General features: G+C 35.4%; 1 long non-coding RNA gene across 2 annotated transcripts; it reads right to left on the bottom strand.

Moving 5' to 3' along the window:
* Nucleotides 1–1,289: 1,289 nt before the first annotated feature.
* On the bottom strand, nt 1,290–21,176 carry LOC125611058. 2 transcript variants are annotated; one of them, XR_007341165.1, is made up of 3 exons: nt 21,008–21,176; nt 10,616–10,624; nt 1,290–1,646 (listed from the first exon to the last, which is right to left on the bottom strand). It is a non-coding gene; the product is annotated as an uncharacterized LOC125611058 (long non-coding RNA). The 2 variants fall into 2 exon arrangements; XR_007341164.1 differs by lacking the exon at nt 1,290–1,646 and adding an exon at nt 1,699–1,891 and having other exon boundaries at nt 21,008–21,019.
* Between the last annotated feature and the right edge of the window lie 612 nt (nt 21,177–21,788).

Consider the following 21,788-nt stretch of genomic DNA (forward strand, 5'->3'; position numbering starts at 1 on the left):
ATATACTCAATGGACTATTACTCAGCTTTAAAGAAGAGTGAAATTATGGCATTCACCAGTAAATGGATGGAGTCCAAGAATATCACACTAAGTGAAATAAGCCAATCCCACAAAACCAAAGGCTGAGTGTTTTTTCTAATATGCACACAATAAGGCAGGGGGCACTAGAGAAGAATAGCATTACCTTAGATTCGGTAGAGGGAAGTAATGGGAGGGGAGGGGATGTGGAGATAGGAAAGATAGTAGAATGAAACAGATATTATATGTGACTACATGACCAATATGATTCTACAACATGTACACTCAGAAAAATGAGAAATTATATCCCATATATGTATGGTATATCCAAGTGCATAAATGCATTCCACTGTCATGTATAGGTAATTAAACAAATAAAAATTTTATTTAAAAATTAATTTATCATACAAGTATAGAAGTTATTTTTGGAGTCTCCATTCCTGTTAATTAAAATATTTGTCTATGCTTATACCATTATCATACTGTCTTCCTGCTTTAATTTTATAGTAATAATAAAACTAGAGAGAGTATATTTTCCAACATTGCTCTTCCTCTTTCAAGATTAGATTGGCTATTCTAGATTCTTGTATTTCTGAGTTCCAAAACGTTGCCACTTTTTTCAAAATGATATGTTGGGATTTAGACTGGAATTGAGTTGAGTCTATAGGTCACATTGTTGAAAATTGACATTTCATAATAAATTAGTCTTCTAACTTAATACTTTCAAAATTCTCCCAACTAACTTTTTGTAATTTTTATTATAGTGGTCTTGCACATCTTCTGTAAAATTTAATACATAATAGCTTATTCTTGGATGCTACTGTAAATAATATTGTTTTTAATGTTATTTTCAAAATATGAATTAGTAGTGTATAAAAATATAATCAGTTTTATATCTTGACCTTCCATCCTGTGACCTTGCTAAATTAATTTATTAATTCTAATTGTATTTTTGGAGATCCCTTAGTATTTTCTACACACATAATTATGTCATCTTAAGAATAAAGAGCTCTATTTATTTTTTCCTGATCTTTATGCTTTTGTTTCCTGTCTCATTGTATTAAGGCCTCCAATGCAATTTTCAATAGAAATGATGAAAACAAAATTCTTGCTTTGTTACTGATCTAAGGAGAAAAACATTTAATATCTCACCATTATGTGTAACATTAGCTATAGGGTCTTACTTTTTTTAGATTCTTTTTTCTTATTAGAAAGTTCCCTTTTATTTCTAGATTGTAGAAAATTTTATCATGGACGAGTGGTAGCTTTTACTAAATGATCTTTCTTTTTTCAGGTTTTAAAACTTTTTATTTGCATATTAAAAAATTGTGCATTCCAATAATTAAAATCATTTGAACAAAAAAAAATGGCACTCTGATTAAACTGCATTTTACAGCCTGCAGGACACCTTGAAACAGCTTGGATTCTACTCTAGATTTCCCCATCCTCCCACCCAATATCTTCCTTCACCAACATGCAAGTTCTTTTTTCTCTGCCAGCCAGACAGGCAGATGGGAAAGGCAGGCCTGGCCTTCGTTGTCAGTAGTTCTCGATTTTTTGATGTGAAAAGGGGCAGCACAGTCGCTTAAACTTGACCCAACCTCTTTGCATCTTACAAAGTTAAACAGCTAAAAGAAGTAAAATAAGAAGGCAATGCCTGTGGAATGTACAGTGCATACTGGTGGTGCACGCCTCATTACCATTCGCCTGCTTGCTTCTCCTGTCCAATCGTTTCTTTTGAAAGCAGAAGATTTTTCTCTTGCTTTTCTGTCTTCAATTTCGACTTACCAAATTTCTCGATCTCAGCCTTATGGGGTTTGTCAGACCTGGTTTCGGAGGAAGTGGAGCAAGACGCATGAAGGAGAGAAGTCTGCTCTGCGAAGTGACCACCGCGGAGTCTAAATGGGCTTTTTTGTCATAAGTGTTATAGCATTAATTTAAATTACATTGTGGGAGGTTTAATGTTTTAATATTTTATCGTTAGAGGAGAAAACAATACAAGAAAACATAAAATAGAATGATAAAACATTTCATTGGTCCAAAATAGAAAAGAGAAAGAACAGACCCAACAAATAGACAACAAACAGCAAGATGGTAAATTAAAATACAACCATGTTAAAAAATATATATGTTAAATTTAAAGCCTTTTATTTCTACATGTTAATTTACTTAATTTTTCTTTAAAGAGTTTGTTCTCATTTAAAGACATCTTAATTAGCTAGGAGAGCTGTTTTTTCATATTTAATAATATATCATTCCTAGTATTCTTTATTCCCTTCAGTAGTTCCAAATTTCTTTCTGGTTATGTCTCTTCAGCTTAGCCTTCATTTAGTTTATCTTATACTTCTGATTTGCTTGGGTTGACTATATTTTTATACACTACTAATTCATATTTTGAAAATAACATTAAAAACAATATTATTTACAGTAGCATCCAAGAATAAGCTATTATGTATTAAATTTTACAGAAGATGTGCAAGACCACTATAATAAAAATTACAAAAAGTTAGTTGGGAGAATTTTGAAAGTATTAAGTACCTGAAATACCTTTACTTTTCCCCTTCATTTTGAAGGGATTTTCACTAAACACAATTTTAGGTCTACAGAAAAAAAAAATCTTTAAAAAAATTTTTTTTTTAATTTTGCATTCTAAAAAATGTTGCTTTCCTGTTTGCTCACTTGCACTGTTTCTGAAGGGAAGCAAGATATCACCTGGGTAGCTGCTACTTTCCATATAAGATAACTTCTCTCTTACTACTTTTAAGACTTTCTCTCTTTTTTTGGCTTTAATAATTTGATATGTAATTCTCAGTGTGGTTTTCTTTGTGTTTATCCTGACTGAAGTTTGTTGAGTTATTGGATCCTTGTATTATTGCTTTCATCTCCTTTGGAAATTTTTAGTCATTGTTTATTCAAGTGATTTATTTTGCCCCATTTTTTCTTTCATTTCTTTCTGGGACTCCATAGTTTTTAATATCCCTGAAAACTTGTTTGCTTTTGTTTTCTTTTTCTTTTTTTTCCCTCTCCATTGTAGTTAGATACTTTTTGTTAATATACCCTGAAATCCACTAACTTTTTCCCCCCTCTTCCATTCAATTTAATGTCAACTTTGCCTTTAATATGTTGGTTTCTGATATTTTACTTTTCATTTTTAACTTTTTCATTTATTTGTTTTTCAGTGTTTACATTTCTCTCCTGAAATATTCCAAATTTTCACTATTATATATCTTTTTCACTAAACATTAATATTCATATAATAGTTGTTTTAAGGTCTTTTCTGCTAATTCAAATAACTGAGCCATGGGTGGGTCTTCCTCTATTGACCATATTTGCTTTTGATTATGGATCACATAGTCTTGCCTTTTCTCACATAAAAACTCATATATAAGTTTTGGACTATAGAACGTCTAAAAACTCACATGAAGAATATAGAACAGTGGAAACTCAGATGTAATTATTTTATTTTGCTTGTTTTATAGAGATACTTTTTAAGGATAATCACTTTTTTCTATGACTAGCATGAAGTTCATCTGGGACTGGGTTCCAGGTTTTGTTAGGTCAAGTCATCTGTGATTAGCCCAACTTCCAACCTTCACAGAAAATTAACAATTAGACCTTGTGAATATTTGAGCTGGGATGAAGCTTGGCTCTAGTTGCCAGTACTGCTCCAGATTCTCCTTTGATTTGGCTTAAGCAAAACCTTAGAATTCACAATGGAATATTACTCAGTCTCAAAGACGAATGAAATTATGGCATCTGCAGGTAAATGGATGGAGCTGGAGAATATCATGCTAAGCAAAATAAGCCAATCCCCAAAAAACAAAGGCTGAATGTTTTCTCTGATATGCAGATGCTAATTCACAATAAGGCACGGGTGCTAGGGAAGAATAGAGGCACTTTGCATTTGGAAGAGGGCAGAGAAAGAAGGAGAAGGGGTGTGCAGGTAGGAAGAATTATAGTAGAATCAATTGAGCATTATTACCCTATGTGCATATATGACTATATGACAGGTGTGATTCTACATCATATACAACCAGAAGAATGAGAATTCATGTGTGATACAATTTATACATTTAGGTATGATGTGTCAAATGCATTCTACTGTCATGTATAACTAATTAGAACAAATTTTTAAAAATAAAAAAAAAATACGAATAAGCCAGCAAGCCACAAAAAGACTTGGAGGAGGGGCTGAGGATGTGGCTCAAGCGGTAGCGTGCTCGCCTGGCATGCATGAGGCCCGGGTTCGATCCTCAGCACCACATACAAACAAAGATGTTGTGTCTGCTGAAAAACTAAAAAATAAATATTAAAAAATTCTCTCTCTCTCTCTCTCTCTCTCTCTCTCTCTCTCTCTTAAAAAAAAAAAAAGACTTGGAGGAAACTTAAATGCATATTGCTTAGTGAATGAAGCCAGTCTGAAAGGCTATATATTGTGTGTTTCGAACTATGGGTTAGCAGGGAGCCATGGCATTCTAGAAAAAAAATAAAACTAAAGAGACTAAAAATATGTATATTTGCTAGATGTTGGGAGAAAGTAAGGGAATGAATAAGTGGAGCACAGGGACTTTGGAGGGCAGTGATTCAATTCTGTATGATACTCTAATGGCGGGTGTATGGCAAATTATGCATTTGTCAAAACACATAAACTTGTATAACACAAAGAGTAAATGAACCCTTATCCACCATGGACTTCAGTTAAAACAAAACAAACAAAAACCCTTAGAATTCAATTTCATGAAGGTTGTGAAGTCTGCAATTTCTCTCTGAATTCTAGATCTTCACTTACTGCTGCTTTCTTGGCAAATGTGTGATGAGGAGAAAAATTTCAGGCCAAGAAATTTGTTGTTTGCATCTCTGACTCCTTCAGATTCCGTTCTGATCCTCTGGCCCACATTTTTGTTTAAGGCTTGGTTGATTTCTTCTCACCCCTGCAGTCTCTCCATATTTCCATCCACCCCACCCAAACCAGGAAGCTGCCCCTGGAATAGAAACTGTCATGGCTCTCTGCTAACCCATCAGAATCACGTTTCCTACTGGAATGTAACTGATCAGCACTTCCTTATCCCAATGCTCTTTGCTACCTTCATAGAAAAGGTTGGTTTTTATTTCTGTGTTTTTTTATTGTTACCATGAGGGTAAAGGTCTTCTGCTCTTTCTGCGTCCTAACTGGTACTAGAACACCAAGGTCATGTATTTTATGCTCATCATTAAATCTCAAGTAATGGAAACAGAAATCTTTCTAAAATACCTATGGATATAAATTTAAAAATGGAATAAAGATGATTCAGATGTGTGGAGCAAATAAAATATGATATTCATAGTATAGATGATAAAATAATAGTAATTAGGGGCTAAAATAACTTTAATGATGTCTTAAACAAAGGTCACTGTCATTGAAAAGTTATGTGATGCTTGGTGATAATATCCATTACCTGGCACCAGGCCTAGATCAGAACAAGTAGGTAGTTACAGAGTTAAAAATCTAAGTCTTCGGGTTGCCATGGTGCTGGGCAGGCAGGCGATGGAACCAACCCAGTTGCCCTTCAGTAGTGAATGGATAGGGAAATGTGCTATATATACACAATGGAACATTACTCAGCATTAAAAGAGAATAAAATCATGGCATTTGCAGGTAAATGGATGGAGTTGGAGAATATCATGCTAAGTGAAACAAGCCAATCCCCCAAAACCAAAGGCTGAATGTTTTCTTCGATATGAAGATGCTGGTTCATAATGATGATGGTAGGGGAGCATGGGAGGAATGGAGGAACTTTAGATAGGGCAAAGGGGAAAGGAGGGGGCAAGGGAGTAGGAATGATGATGTAATGAGTTAGACATTACCCTAAGTACATGTTTGAAACATGAATGGTGTGAAAATTCTTTGTGTACAGTGACTTGAAAATTTGTGCTCTATGTGTGTAATATGAAATTAATGCATTCTGCCATCATGTATAACAAATTAGAATAAATAAATAATTCAATAAAAAATAAGTCTTGCTGGTGCACACCTGTAATCCCAGGAGCTCGGGAGGCTGAGACAGGATTGTGGATTCAAAGACAGCCTCAGCAAAAGCAGGCGGTAAGCAATTCAGTGAGACCCTATCTCTTAAAAAAATACAAAATAGGGCTGGGGATGTGACTCAGTGGTTGAGTGTCCCCAAATTTAATCCCCATCAACCCCCCACCAAATCTAAGTCTTGAAAAACATGGCAAGTTCCATGATGATCCAGCATCCTAAGGAATAAAGAATACAGGAGAAACACTCCTTATGGAGGATTTACCTGCCCAAGGCTCAAAGTTCTTCACTAACACAACCTTTGTCAACAGAACAAAGTTGAGCTACCTATAGCTGGATTGGTGCTTTTCCATACTTTGCTTAAGGCCCAGATTCTCTATATGTATCCCTTTCTTTTGAAAATAAAAAAACTTTCAGGAGTTGACCTGAAGTTGAGAGAAGGCTGAGTTTGCAAGTGAAGATCAAGAGATCTATGCTTTGTGGAAAGAAGGTATGTAAAGTCTGGGAATCAAGCCAAGGCTGGCATCTTGCTATGCACATAGGAAATCAATCTTTGGTAGGAATGCATGGAATTATACTCCCTATCCCAAACTAAACCACACATGGATTAAAATAACAAAAGTAATTAGGTCTTTCCATTACATATTATGCCATATTATTTTATTCAGTTGAAGATAAGTAAATTTAAAATATTAGCTAGCAAGAAATATAGAGAACAGGGATAGCATTATGCCTTCAAGTACTGTTGAAGTGGTCATTTATCTCCCACATACGGGTTGCACCAAATGTCCTAACTCTAAGAAAGCAAATATGAGTACTCTGAGCCAGCAAGGGGTCAAGTAGCCTATATTAGGTCCATTTTCCACTGATGCCAATGATATTACTCTAATACTAAAATCCGATACTGATAGCATTGTGTTGGAGTTGATGTTTCTATGCTGACACTGGCATCATTTTGTTGGCTTCAAGCCTGTTGGCTTAGCGCCTCCATAGACAATCATTATTGCATTTAAAGGATTTATTCAATGCCTGCTTCACTGTATTTCTGTGCTGGACCTGCTTTTTAAGATCTGACGATATGTGATTAAACAATAAATGGCTGCCAAAAATTCAGATAGTGAAACAGATGTTCGGCAAGTATATATGTGTATAGAGAAGAAAATATATTTACTTTAAAGAGGTGATTGAATAGGAAACTGTGGAAGGAATCAGGTCAAAAGAAATTTTCTGCTCTTCCAATGGTTCCAGAAAATTCCCTCTGAAGTAGGAAGAAACTCTAAAGAAAGAAATGGTAGCATACAAAGCGCATGATGATTCCCAAGCAGCATACAAGGAAGATTATTTGATCTAGAGAGAATAGGGAACAGAGTTCCTTCTTCTTCTCAGAGTTCACTAAAACATGGATAGCTGACCACATTTTGATGTCCAAATACAACCTGAGTGTGCAAACAAAGGTGACTAGAGTTGAGCCTTTATTCTAGAATGAGCCAGAAGTGACAATGTATCAAGAGATCATGTTGCAAAACCCAGTAGGAAGGACTCTGCCCAAAGAAGGAGGACACCATAAAACTTCATGATGAACAGAGTGGATCCAGGGAAGGGTAAAGCATTTGCACCATTAATGGAATGAATATATTGCACTCAGCCCTCATGGACGCACTTATTCATGTCCCTTCCATGTGCTCAATCTGCTCATTCTCATTCCAGAACCAACAAATGCCTTTTTGGTCATGATCTTAAACTCAAGTCCTAACACAAAGTCCTGGGGATGGTGGGGGTGGGGACCATCTGGCATCTTCCAGCACATTTAGGAAGATATACAACACCCTTCATCATCTGGCGTCCTTTCCCACCAGCAATCCCTACACACATTCAGTCACTTCCCCAGGCCAATATCTAGTCTTCCTTTATTACAGACTATCCCACAACCTATCATGTTCTTTTGTGTATGCGAAACATGTCTCATGCAGCTTAGCTCTTCCTTCTGCCTTTCCTCTCCTAGGGAAGCAATAGTTCATTTCTATCATTAGTCTGAAATAAATACAACGGATTCACATTTTTATCCTTAGCACCTAGCACAGGGCCTGGTACAAAGTAAATGTTCAATAAGCTAAAGAATTCCATTATCACACTAGAATTCTTCATCTATAGAGGATTTAATTGAGGAAAATGTCATAGCTTTTCCTCCCTAAGTCAATCTCAGTTCCATCTGGAGGTGGAAAGCTAACTTAAATGTTGCTCAGTAAGCAGTGGTATTCAATTCAATTCATCATAATTGGTGCAACTAGATATAAGTACTTCTTTTGCTGGAATTTCATATATATTATAAATCATCTACATTATAAGTTTTATATGTATAAAATATGTTACATTTTATATATATATATATATATATATATATATATATATATATATATATATATACACACACACACATAAACACACATGTATTTTTTTGTTTGTTGTCAATTATCTAAAAGGACTGAGAATCCAATTTATTATTAAAGTCCCACTTTTTTGGTTAGGGCATCAGTGTTCCAGTTTGGGAGAATAAATGGGGGCACTGGTTGAAACACAGTTACAACACGACAGAGGAAGAAAGGCAACAAAAGAATGCGTAGGAGATGATTAAGTGCTTCTGAATTTACACAGTGAAATATGGACAGTTTAAATGTCTTCGCTATTTGCTTCTTTTCAAACTGTGAGCAATTTCAAACACCCCATGCTGCTCCAAGATTAATTGAGTTCTGCATGCTTTTAGCTTGCTTTGGGTACCAAGGAGAAAAGATTTCCACAGAACCTGTATTTGCTAGAGCAAAGAGAATATCTCATTAATGTATGATTAATAGCCATTTGTGGAATGATTAATTAGTCATTTTGACAATAAACTGAGCTTATGTACATGCCTTTGCTAGATTCCAAGTCTCACATGTAGAAGAAAAGGAGAAAAAGGTCTTACTTTTCCTTGCTTCCTCTGCACCAAGACTGTGGAAAAATCCAAAGGCCTTTGCATATTCTGGTCTTGTCTGATTTCATCTGGTTTGTCTTTAAGAACAACGGCCCTGAAATGGAAGCTCTCCAGCATGATTGATGACTTCTCTTTCTATCTGCAAGTTGGAAATTCAGAAAAGGATTTTTTCCCTGTAGGTCTTACTGCTTATTGGTACAAGAGTTATTTCCACTTTGCCACAGAATTGATTTGCAACATTGGTGTATGAGTTTGTATATTTTTCTCACTGGCCCGTCACAAAGCATAAGTCAGCAAGCCTTCTGCAGTATGATCGATTATGTAGCCAGGAGCCTCCTAGTAATGTTTCCATTAAAAGGATGAGCAGATTGTCATTAACTTTGGGGGACTGGAATCATCCAAATTCTGTACCTTGACATTTTGCAAACTATATTATTTAGTAGTACTGATTTTCCCCACATCCAATACTATCCATTGGACAGAAGGAAAATTCTGCATCCCCTATTGCATAAAACTCTATAAAATAAATACATTAGGGGAACATTAAAAGATTAATAGCAATTGTTCTAAGCTTGCATTCTGGTTCTTTCCAAATAAAATCATTTGCTTAATTCAAAAGAGGAAAATAACAGAGAAAGAAAGAATACTTGCTCGCTTAAGCTATTACAAAGAACCATTTGTATAAAGAGATATTAAAGCATCTTAAGAACTTAACTGACCAAAATGAAAAGGGAAGAAAAATCAAAACTGAAACTCCTGATTTTTTCAATTTATTGTTAAAAAAAAAAACACTCACACTAAGTGACATATCAATGCTCACTTTCCCTCTTCTTGTTAACTTCCTCTGTTCCAGCTCTATATAATTTAGTGGACGGTGTGTTTGTGAGGAGGGTGTACTATAAGAAGGCCTTTGGGGAGCAACATAGAGTAAAACTAAATGAATGAACAATTTAATGAAGTAGATATAAAAAAGATACATGTGAAGTGTTTGGGAGAAGTGTCATAGTGGCTGAAAATCAACAAATCATTTTAGGATATGACAGAGTTGGATTTGAATCTTGGATTCACCTGTTGCTATTTGCACCCCCTGGGCAAGTAATAATCTTGGTAAGTCTTTATAAAATAGATATACTTCTATCAAACTCACAGGTTGTTGTGAGTTTGGTAGTAATATAGCTATAAGATTTAAATTAAATGTCTATATATGTATAAATGCTACCTAACAAATCACTAAGACATTAGATGTTGAGCTCTGTGTGCATGCTTGTGTGTGTGTGTGTGTGTGTGTGTGTATGCAACACTTTCAGTACCATTATTCATAAATGCAACATGCCTGTCCAGAATAGCTTCTTGCACATGATGTGATTAAATACAGGGCCCAGGGGCTCTGGGACTGTCACACAGGATCTCCTAGAAGAGCACTAGAGCCCCTGAATAACCAAGACCTACACTGATGAGTGATGAAAAAGGTCTACTATTCAGAACATCCTGTTGCAAAGACCTAACTTTAGTTAGCACCTTCTTGGAAAATACTCAGACTGAGAACTGTACTTTTTAGTGCTTGGCAGGTGATATATTAGTCTTTTTTCATACCTACAGTTAAAACACACAAAAGCACACTTTGCATCACCAGCTATCCCCAAAAGACATGGCTACATTACCATTTTCCAAAATTGTATGACTCAGGAAGGGAAATAAGAGGCCTCTGGAGTGGAGAGCTTAAAAAACAAAGCTAATATCTTTTTTCATTCTTTTAAGACATAATTTCTTTTCACATTTAACATCTCTAAAATCAGAGATGTCTTATAATCAATGTTGCATCTTAATTTAATTGGCAGCACTTTTATTTCTTAATGGAACATAAAATACTAGTGTGACTTATAATTAATGAAGTTTTAGATTTGTTGAAATATGTTCAGTGACAAGCATGTCTCAAAGGAAGCTATTGCCACAAAATTATCTGGGGCTCTGTTCGGTGGCCTCTGGGGGACACCCTCTGAGGCTACCACCATCACCACAGGACCATGAAGTCCAGGTTTGGCCAAATGCGAATAACCTGCCATGTTTTTAGCCAATATTTAAAGGTAATAAAGTTGTTATGGATTTTGGTGGCAAAATGTGCCTCAATTTGATTACAACCCCATTGGGAAAAATGTTAGACAGAGTAGCAAATTTGTGAAGATGAAATATTAATTTCTATGTAAATCCCCATTTAATATGTATTGTTAGGCTATAATGATAGCCCCATTTTCTGAGATCAGTAAACTTAATAGGAATTAATAGACTGCTTCAATGTCACTTGACAACTTTCGTTACCAAATTCACCATAAAACTAAATTATATAGCTCCAAGAAAATTCAATCAGTATCATTTTCCACATCACACTGTTATTTTATGTAATTTCAAACTAGCAATAAATATCTTTTGATTTTTCGATTTGCTCTAAGTGTTTGAATTTGAGTGAAATATTGCAAGTTAAGCAACTAGTGATAATCTTCCATTTTGTTCTTAAGATTTCTTAAGGCTTTGAATTCAGTCCTCCTTGGTTTTTAAATGTAGGAAATTATTAATTAAATTCTTGCTTTTTTTCAGCTAATGCAAATAACATAAAGAAAGGATTACATGGATTATTTCCAAATGAACAAGAAAATGAGCTTTATCTTTCTCACTAATGATTCCTGCTTTGATATGAGGAAGAATTTGTAGCAGTAAAGATTTTATAATAATGAAACAAGTTACTGAGTAAAGTGTTGAATAATCCTCTTTCAAATAGAATTTATCTATTATTAGGCTTTATCTATCTCTATGCAGGGGTAAAAAGTGGGTACAAAGTCTCCAGCTAAATTATTATTGTGTCTTAATTCAATGAGAGATGAATATTCATTTATCAAACTTTCTCTTGAAAGTGGGACTCTCAGAAAACAAAGTTTGTCCTCTCTGAATCATGTAACTTAAGTCAGAATTAGGAAATCAAATGGATTCCAAATCAATAATGTATTACACTCCCTCTTAAAAATGTGTCCATAGGAACCTCAATGCATTAACTAGGGCAACATATTAACTATTATAGAGAATACCAGTACATTAGTAATACACACTATTAGATATATTAAATAGGAAGAAAACAGAGATTCTTCTGCTAGGCTAAAAAGAGAGGATAAAGCACAATAAGCCAATTCCAGCCTCACCTCATATTTAAAAGACTTTCCTTAATTATAATAGAGGTAACATGATGAATGGCAGGAAATTGAACTCCATTAATAGCATGATTGTATAATTGTCTGAAACCAAGCCCAAATTCAGGGAAATAAGAATTACAGATTAATTTATAATTTAGATAAATATATACAGAGCACTTGAGTTCTGTTCATTACTCTATGGATTACAATTAAAGTATTCACTTAGAAGCTTTTGTACTTAAAATCACTAGAGTGGCAGTTACAAAATTTGCTAGGCTATTTTGCTTCAGTGAGTTATACTTTCAGTGTGTGTGTGTGTGTGTGTGGTGTGTGTGTGTGTGTGTGTGTGTGTCTTGCTTCGTTAAACATATGGAGATAACAAATCTTTTCCACAGCTTAAAGCCCACTTAATTTCTCACCCAACCATTGGGAGTAAGGGACAATAATGGAATCCATTTTGATCATGACTTTTTGATGTCTGTTTATGTTAATATTCTTCTCTTGGTTCAATTAGTATTTTGTATGATTTTTATCTAAATAAATTTTAAACATTTTTGGTTTATATCTGCTTTTGAAATTTTAATAAAAACTAAGGACATATGTTTTTCAAAAATCTGCATAAACTCATATAGACTAAATTATCACCAAACCCCTATGGATCTGGAGCATTTAACATAATAAGATAGGCAAGTGTATATTCATGCAACTTTTGCCAGATGAGAATGTAAGCTCATTGTAGTTCTTTTGCTTTTTTCTTTCTTTTTTTGAGTTCTTTTGCTCTAAGAGAAGCTAAAAAATAAGATCTATGTGTGAAATCTCCAGGTTTTTGAATATTGATAACTATTTTTTTAAAAACAGTATAGATAAGCAAGCATTTAGGAGCCCAGCATAGATAGGGAAGCTTCAGGTGTATTGCAACCCCTACTAATGGATGCCATGCTAAGACCCCTGATCAAAGCAGTGGAATTGCTGCAATCATTCCTAGACAAGCCAATCACAACTGCCTTGGGAAGGAAGAATTTTCAGAAACAAGTTTCAATTCGGTAACACAAGGGTGATACTTAGAAATTCTTCCAGTCAGGACTGAATTATCTCATAATCTCAAATACACAGTACAATGTTTCTAACATAATCTGTTTTGACAGTTCTCTCATCCTACCTTAAATATCCTCTAAGGTCCCAGGGTATGTGTTCAATACACATTTATTTAAGGCCTGTTAGTTCCAGGCACTGTGTTGGGTATTGGACTTACAAGGACTATAATAAATACATTACATCCCTTATAGGCAACCATATTCTAAGCAGTTTAGAGATGCACAAGGAATTTGTTTTATGATGTAAGTGGTATTTTAATAAATTATAACATATTTAGATACAATCAAAATAGGCAAGAGAGAAAGAGTATGTCTACATGAGGATCAATAAGTGATTTTCCAGGAGATCCTTGGGAAGAAGCCACCCCAAAGGGAAGAAAATGAACAATGCTCTAGACAGAGAGAAAAACTCAAAATGGCAAAAAAAAACAAACAAACAAACAAACAAACAAACAAACAAAAAAAAAAACAGGAAAACACATAGCACAATATGGTGTTCTGGAAAGCAGCTAGGAGCTTTTTCTGGCCTGAGTGAAGATTCAGGATTATAGCTAAAGCAGGGTAGAATTTGTCTAAGACTCTGCCACCAACTTTCTGTGGGAGTTGAGTTTTTATTTTTCATGACAAATATGAGTAGTGAGATTATGACTTCAAAATATTCTCATATAAGTGTGTCCCCTTTCTTCCTGGCAGGTAGGCACACTAAGTCCTATCGTGGGCTGCCCTCTCAGGGTTGCACATTCGTTTACATAAAAATGTGCACCAGCAATCTGGCTCCACACAGCATGGAAATTATATTTCTGTGAGGTTGCTTTCTAGTTGGAGGAGCCAACAAAGCAGCAAGCTGCATTTTCAGAGGAAAAAAAATTAAGGGAGGAAAAAGAAAGAAAAGTAAAAACAGATTTATATGCAGTATGATCATTTTAAGAGATTCCAGTGTGGTAGGACTCATGAGAGAAGAAAAGAATAAATTAAGCTAGTCTACATGGGAGACATTTGAAGTAAAACTCAAGAACTGGTCTTATATCCAGAGAGACACAAGAATCTGAACTCCTTTGCTCTGTCTGATTACTTCTGCAAGCACTTGCTAGTTTTATTTAGGAATCTCTCTAACTGGGAATGGAGTCTCTTATAATCCGTCAAGTACCAGCACTATATAAATGAAATAGCATTATAAAACAACAGACAGATATCTGCACCTATGCATATTAATGATGTGCTAACATTTCACTGTGGTTCAGAATTTGTAACAAGCTTTCTCTCTCTGCCAAGCGCACAGTGGCACAGTCTAGGTAATGTGTGAGCAATCACACCTTTAAAACAAATGCACTCCATTAATCAAATATGACCCTGAGGAGCAAGGGAGAAGAATCTTGAAAATATGATTTTTATTTTATAGCTTGCCCCTCCATGCAAGTTTTGGCTCCCTGCCGGCCACTGATGGAGAGCTATTTCATGTGACAAGGGCCCTGGAGGTGATTGTAAGGGAGCCTGCTGTGTTCCTTCAGTTCCTTTAAAAAAATGAACACAGTATTTTAAAAGTCACCTCGGTTAAGATGTCTTCTGTGCTCCTAAGCTGTGTCACAATAGAGCTAACGTCCTTGTCAGAGAGCTGTGTTGCAAGATACAGAGGAGGAGTGAGACCACTGCAAGCCAAGCCCACTCCTTAAGTCCCATTCACAGCTGAAAACCTAAGAATTGAGTCTGGCTTATATCACTTAGCCTGATGTTCTCCATTTCCATCCATTTATCAGCAAATGCCATAATTGAATCTTTTCTATGTCTGAGCAAAATTCCATTGTATATGTTATAATTTAGATGGGAGTTGTGCCCTAAAAGCTCGTGTGTGAGACAGTGCATGAAAGTTTAGAGGTGAAATGACTGGGCTATGAGAGTTTTAACCTAAACAGTGCATTAATCCCCTGATAGGGATTAACTGAGTGGTAACTATAGGTGGGTAGAGTGTGGCTGGAGGAGGCTAGTCTCTGGGTGTTTTTCTTTGGGGGTTAGAATGGAGTCAGCCATGTATGAACTGGGACCTCTGAAACCATGAGCTCCCAAATAAACTTTTCTTCCTAAAACTGTTTTTGTCAGGTCTTTTGGTCACAGCAGCAAAAATGCTGATTGAAACAGTGTATATATAACACAATTTCTCAATCATCCATTGATAGGTATCTAGGTTAATTCCATAATTTAGTTATTGTGAATTGTGCAGCTATGAACATTGAAGTGGTTATATCCCTTTTGAATGTGGATTTTAGTTCTTTCGGGCAAATACCGGGAAGTGGCATAGCAGGGTCATATGGTGGTTCCATTCTAGTTTTTTGAGGACTGCTTTCCAGAGTGGTTGTACTCGTCTGCAGTCCCAACAATAATGGATGACAGTACCTTTTTCCCTACCTCCTCACTAGCATTTATTATTGTAAAAACCCCCCCAAACTTTCTGACTGTTGCCTTCAAAATTGTATATGCTTACTATCTAGTTTGGAGTTCACAACTAACCTTATGCTATTGGGGAGAAATAGTAACCTTACTAGAAAAGTGCTGGAAATTTGTATTTTAAAGAAGATTGCACAGCTCTAAGAGAAAAAAAAACATGTATGGTGAAATGAATATACAACCATATATCATACAATATAAAACATTAATCTGTATGATTGCTTGTATAGATGTTAATAAACATCTTTTTAGGTGTTTACTAGCCATTTGAATTTTCTTTTTTAAAAATTTATATATGACAGCAGAATGCATTACAATTCTTATTACACATATAGAGCACAATTTTTCATATCTGGTTGTAAACAAAGTATATTCACACCAATTCGTGTCTTCATAATGTACTTTGGATTCTAATGTGCATCACATTCCACCATTATTTCTAACCCCATGCCCCTTCTCTTCCCCTCCTACCCCTCTGCCTATATAGAGTTCATCTATTCCTCCCATCCCCTATCCCATATGAGTCAGCCTCCTTATATCAAAGAAAACATTTGGCATTTGTTTTTTGGGATTAACTGACTTCACTTAGCATTATATTCTCTAACTCCATCCATTTACTTGCAAATGCCATGATTTTATTCTCCTTTATTGCTGAGTAATATTCCATTGTGTGTGTGTGTGTGTATATATATATTATCCATTCATCTATTGAAGGGAATCTAGGTTGGCTCCACAGTTTAGCTATTGTGAATTGTGCTGCTATAAACATTGATGTGGCTGTGTCCCTGTAGTATGCGGTTTTTAAGTCCTTTGGATATAGACTGAGGAGAGGGATAGCTGGGTCAAATGGTGGTTCCATTCCCAATTTTCCCAGGAATCTCTATACTGCTTTCCATATTGGCTGCACCAATTTGCAGTCTCACCAGCAGTGTATGAGTGTACCTTTATCCCCACATCCTCACCAACACTTATTGTTGTTTGTATGCATAATATATGCCATTTGGACTGGAGTGAGATGAAATCTTAGAGTGGTTTTGATTTGCATTTCTCTAATTGCAAGTGATGGTAAACATTTTTTCATATATTTCTTGATTGATTATATATCCTCTTCTGAGAAGTGTCTGTTCAGTTCCTTGGCCCATTTATTAATTGTGCTATTTTTTTATGGTGCTTAGCTTTTTGAGTTTTTTATATACCTTAGAGATTAGTGCTACATCTGATGTGTGAGGGGTAAAGATTTGATCCCAAGATGTGAGCTCTCTGTTCACCTCACAGATTGTTTCTTTCTCTGAGAAGAAACTTTTCAGTTTAAGTCCATCCCATTTATTGATTCTTGATTTTAATTCGTATGCCATAGGAGTCTTATGAAGGAAGTTGGAGCCTAATTCCACATGATGGAGATTAGGGCCTACTTTTTTTTTCTATTAGACGCATGGTCGCTGGTTTTATTCCTAGGTCCTTGATCCATTTTGAGTTGAGTTTTGTGCATGGTGAGAGATAGGGGTTTAATTTCATTTTGTTGCATATGGATTTCCAGTTTTCCCAGCACCATTTGTTGAAGAGGCTGTCTTTTCTCCAGTGCATGTTTTTGGCACCTTTGTCTAGTATAAGATAATTGTAAATTTGTGAATTAGTCTCTGTGTCCTCTACTCTGTATCATTGGTCTACTAGTCTGTTTTGATGCCAATACCATGCTGCTTTTGTTGCTATTGCTCTGTAGTATAGTTTAAGGTCTGGTATAGTGATGCCACCTGCTTCACTCTTCATGCTAAGGATTGCTTTAGCTATTCTGGATCTCTTATTTTTCCAGATACATTTTATGACTGATTTTTCTATTTCTATGAGGAATGTCATTGGGATTTTGATTGGAATTTCATTAAATCTGTATAGTGCTTTTGGTCGTATATTCATTTTGATAATATTAATTCTGCCTATCCAAAAGCAAGGTAGATCTTTCCATCTTCTAAGGTCTTCTTTGGTTTCTTGGTTTCTGTAATTTTCATTATATAGATCTTTCACCTCTTTCATTAAGTTAATTCCTAAGTATTTTATTTTATTTGAGTCTATTTTAAATGGGTTAGTTTTCCTCTTTTCCCTTTCTGAGAATTTGTCACTGATATACAGAAATGCCTTTGATTTATGGGTGTTGATTTTATATCATGCTACTTTGCTGAATTCATTTACTAGTTCTAGAAGTTTTCTGGTGGAACTTTTAGGGTCTTCCAGGTATAGAACTATATCATCAGCAAATAGTGCCAACTTGAGTTCTTCTTTTCCTTTGTGTATCCCTTTAATTTCTTTCATCTGTCTAATTGTTCTGGCCAGTGTTTCAAGAACTATGTTAAATAAAATTGGTGAAAGAGGGCATCCCTGTCTTGTTCCAGTTTTTAGAGGGAATGCCTTCAGTTTTTCTCCATTTGGAATGATGTTGACCTGGGGTTTAGCATAGATAGCATTTATGATGTTGAGATATGGTCTAGTTATCCCTAATTTTTGTAGTATTTTGAACATGAATGGGTGCTGTATTTTATCAAATGCTTTTTTCACATCTATTGAGATGATCATATGATTCTTATCTTTGAGTTTATTGATGTGATGAGTTACATTTATTGATTTCCGTATGTTGAACCAACCTTGCATCCCTGGGATGAATCACACTTGATCGTGGTGCATGATCTTTTTGATATGTTTTTGTATTCGATTTGCCAAAATTTTATTGAGAATTTTTGCATCTATGTTCATTAGAGATATTGGTCTGAAGTTTTGTTTCTTTGATGTGTCTTTCTGGTTTTGGAATCAGGGTGATATTGACCTCATATAATGAGTTTGAAATTGCTGCCTCTTTTTCTATTTTCTGAAATAAATTGGAGAGTATTGGTATTAGTTTTTCTTTAAAGGTCTTGTAGAACTTGGTTGTGTATCCATCCGGTCCTGGGCTTTTCTTGGTTGGTAGACTTCTGATGGTGTCTTCTATTTTGTCGCTTGAAATTGATCAGTTTGAATTGTGTATATCATTATGATTCAATTGGGGCAAATAATATGACTCTAGAAATTTGTTGATGACTTTAATATTTTCTATTTTATTGGAGTGCAAGTTTTCAAAATAATTTCTAAATCTTAATGTATTTCTGTAGTGTCTGTTGTGATATTTTCTTTTTCATCGTGTGTGTTAGTGATTTTTCTCTCTCCTTCTCTTCATTAGCATGGCTAAGGATCTGTCAATTTTATTTATTTTTTCAAAAATCCAACTTTTGTTCTGTCAATTTTTTCAATTATTTCTTTTGTTTCAATTTCATTGATTTCATCTCTGACTTTAATTATACCCTGTCTTCTGCTGCTTTTTATGTTGATTTGTTCTTTTTTTCCTAGGGCTTTGAGATGTAATGTTAAGTCATTTATTTGCTGAGTTTTTCTTCTTTTAAGGAATGAACACCTTGCAATGAAGTTTCCTCTTAGAACTGCTTTCATAGTGTCCAAGGGACTTCGATATATTGTATCTGTGTTCTCATTCACCCCTAAAAATTTTTTAATTTCCTCCTTGATATCTTCCACTACCCATTGTTCATTCAGTAGCATATTATTTAGTCTCCAGGTGTTGCAGTGGATTTTATTTCTTATTTTATTATTAATTTATAATTTCATTCCATTATGATCTGATAGAATGCAGGTAGTGTCTCTACTTTTTTATATTTGCTAAGAGTTGCTTTGTGGCATAGTATATGGTCTATTTTAGAGAAGAATCTATCCACTGATGAGAAGAAAGTGTATTCTCTCGTTGAAGTTGAAATATTCTATATATGTCAGTTAGGTCTAAGTTATTGATTGTATTATTGAGTTCTACAGTTTCTTTGTTCAGCTTTTGTTTGAAAGATCTATCTAGTGATGAAAGAGGGTTGGAAAATCACCCAAATTTATTGTGTTGTGGTCAATTTGACTCTTGAATTTAAGAAGAGTTTGTCTTTTGAACATACATGCTTCATTGTTTGGGGTATATATATTTATAATTGTTAAGTATTGTTGGTGTATGGTTCCCTTGAGAAATATGTAGTGTCATTCTTATCCTTTTTGATTGACTTTAGTTTGAAGTCTACTTTATTTGATATGAGGATGGAAACCCCTGCTTGCTTCCGCATTTCATGTGAGTGGTATGGATTTTTTCAACCCTTCACCTTCAGTCTGTGGATGTCTTTTTCTATGAGATGTGTCTCTTGGAGGCAGCATATTGTTGGGTCTTTTAATCCAATCTTCTAGTCTATGTCTTTTGATTGGTGAGTTTAGGCCACTAACATTCAGGGTTATTATTGAGACATGATTTGTATTTGCAGCCAGTTTTGTTTATTTTTGGTATTTAATGTAACTTGATTTCTCCTCTGATTAGGTTTTCCTTTAGTGTAATACCTCTCTCTGCTGATTTTCATCCCTGTTTTCATTTCTTCTTCATGGAATATTTTGCTGAGGATGTTCTGTAGTGCAGGCTTTCTAGTTGTAAACTCTTAACTTTTGTTTATCATGGAAGATTTTATTTCATCATCAAATCTGAAGCTTAGTTTTGCTGTATGTAAGATTCTTGGTTGGCATCCATTTTCTTTCATAGCTTGGTCTATGTTGTTCCAAGATCTCCTGGCTTTGAGGGTCTGGGTTGAAAAATCTGCTGAGATATGAATTGGTCTCCCCATATATGTCATCTGATTCCTCTCTCTTGCGGCTTTTAAGATTCTATCCCTATTCTGTATGCTAAGCATTTTCATTATAATGTGCCTTGTTGTAGATCTGTTGTAATTTTGTACATTTGGTGTCCTATAAGCCTCTTGTATTTGGTTTTCCAATTTGTTTCTCATGCTCGGGAAATTTTCTGATATTATCTCATTGAAGAGATTGTGCATTCCTTTGGGTTGAAACTCTGTGCCTTCCTCTATCCTAATAACTCTTAGATTTGATCTTTTGATGCTGTCCCATAATTCTTGGATGTTCTGTTCATGGTTTCTTACTATCTTCACTGTGTGATCAACTTTATTTTCCAGATTGCATACTTTGTCTTCATAATCTGATGTTTCTTTCTTCCAAGTGATCTAGTCTGTTGGTTTTCCTTTCTATTGAGTTTTTAATTTGATTTATTCTATCCTTCATTTCAAGGATTTCTGACTTTTTTTTCAAAGTCTCTATCTCTCTCTTTAAGTAATCTTTTGCTACCTGTATTCGCTCTCTTATCTCTTTGTTGGAGTGATAAATTTTTGCCCGTGTTTGCTCATTTAGGTCATTCTTTAATGCACAGATCATTTTAATTATGAACCTTCTGAACTCCTTCTCTGATGTTTCATCAACTTTTCTGTCTATGGGTTCTGTAATTATAGTGTCCTGGTCTGTTTGGGGCACTTTCCTTCCTTGTTTTTTCATGTTATCTATGTGTCTTCCTTTCTTGTAGTGTGGATCTGAGATATTGAATTTTCTTCCTTATATTCTTATAGTACCCGTGCAGATTGTCTGTACCTCACCTTGATGTTGGGCTTCCATATCTTGCTGGTGTCCTTCAATGTATGCTACTGCATCCTGGATCTGGGTCCTGCATAAGTAAGTCAGTGTGGACAGACCTGGGCCGGGCCTGACTCCTGTGGTGGTGGTCCTATGCCGGAGGCTGGACTCCAGCGGGTGCCCTGCTGGTGGAGGGGTGGACCCAGGCCTACTGTGCGTCTGGGCCCTGCACAGGCTGGTGTGGGTGGATCTGGGCCATGGGGCTTGACCTCCCAGGTTGGAAGGAGCTGTCCTTTGCTGGAGGCTAGGCTCTGATGGGTGTCTGCCTTGCCTTTGGAGGGGTGGACCAGGCCTATTGTGATACTGGTTCCTGTGTGAGCTGGTGTCTTGAATTTTCTTTTCTGTGAACTGTCTATTCACATCATTTTCCACTTTTCTTTTGTGTTTTTATTTCTCTTATTTTTTTTATAGGAGCCCTTCATTCATGAGAGCCATTAGCCCTTTGTAATATGAGTTGTAAATTTATCCTCAGTTTGTTGTTGTTTTGACTTCACATATGGTGTATTTTGCCACATGTAAGTTTTACATACTCAAATGTATCA

This window comes from Marmota marmota, unplaced genomic scaffold (genome assembly GCF_001458135.2).
Source record: "Marmota marmota marmota unplaced genomic scaffold, marMar, whole genome shotgun sequence".
Taxonomy (NCBI): domain Eukaryota; kingdom Metazoa; phylum Chordata; class Mammalia; order Rodentia; family Sciuridae; genus Marmota; species Marmota marmota.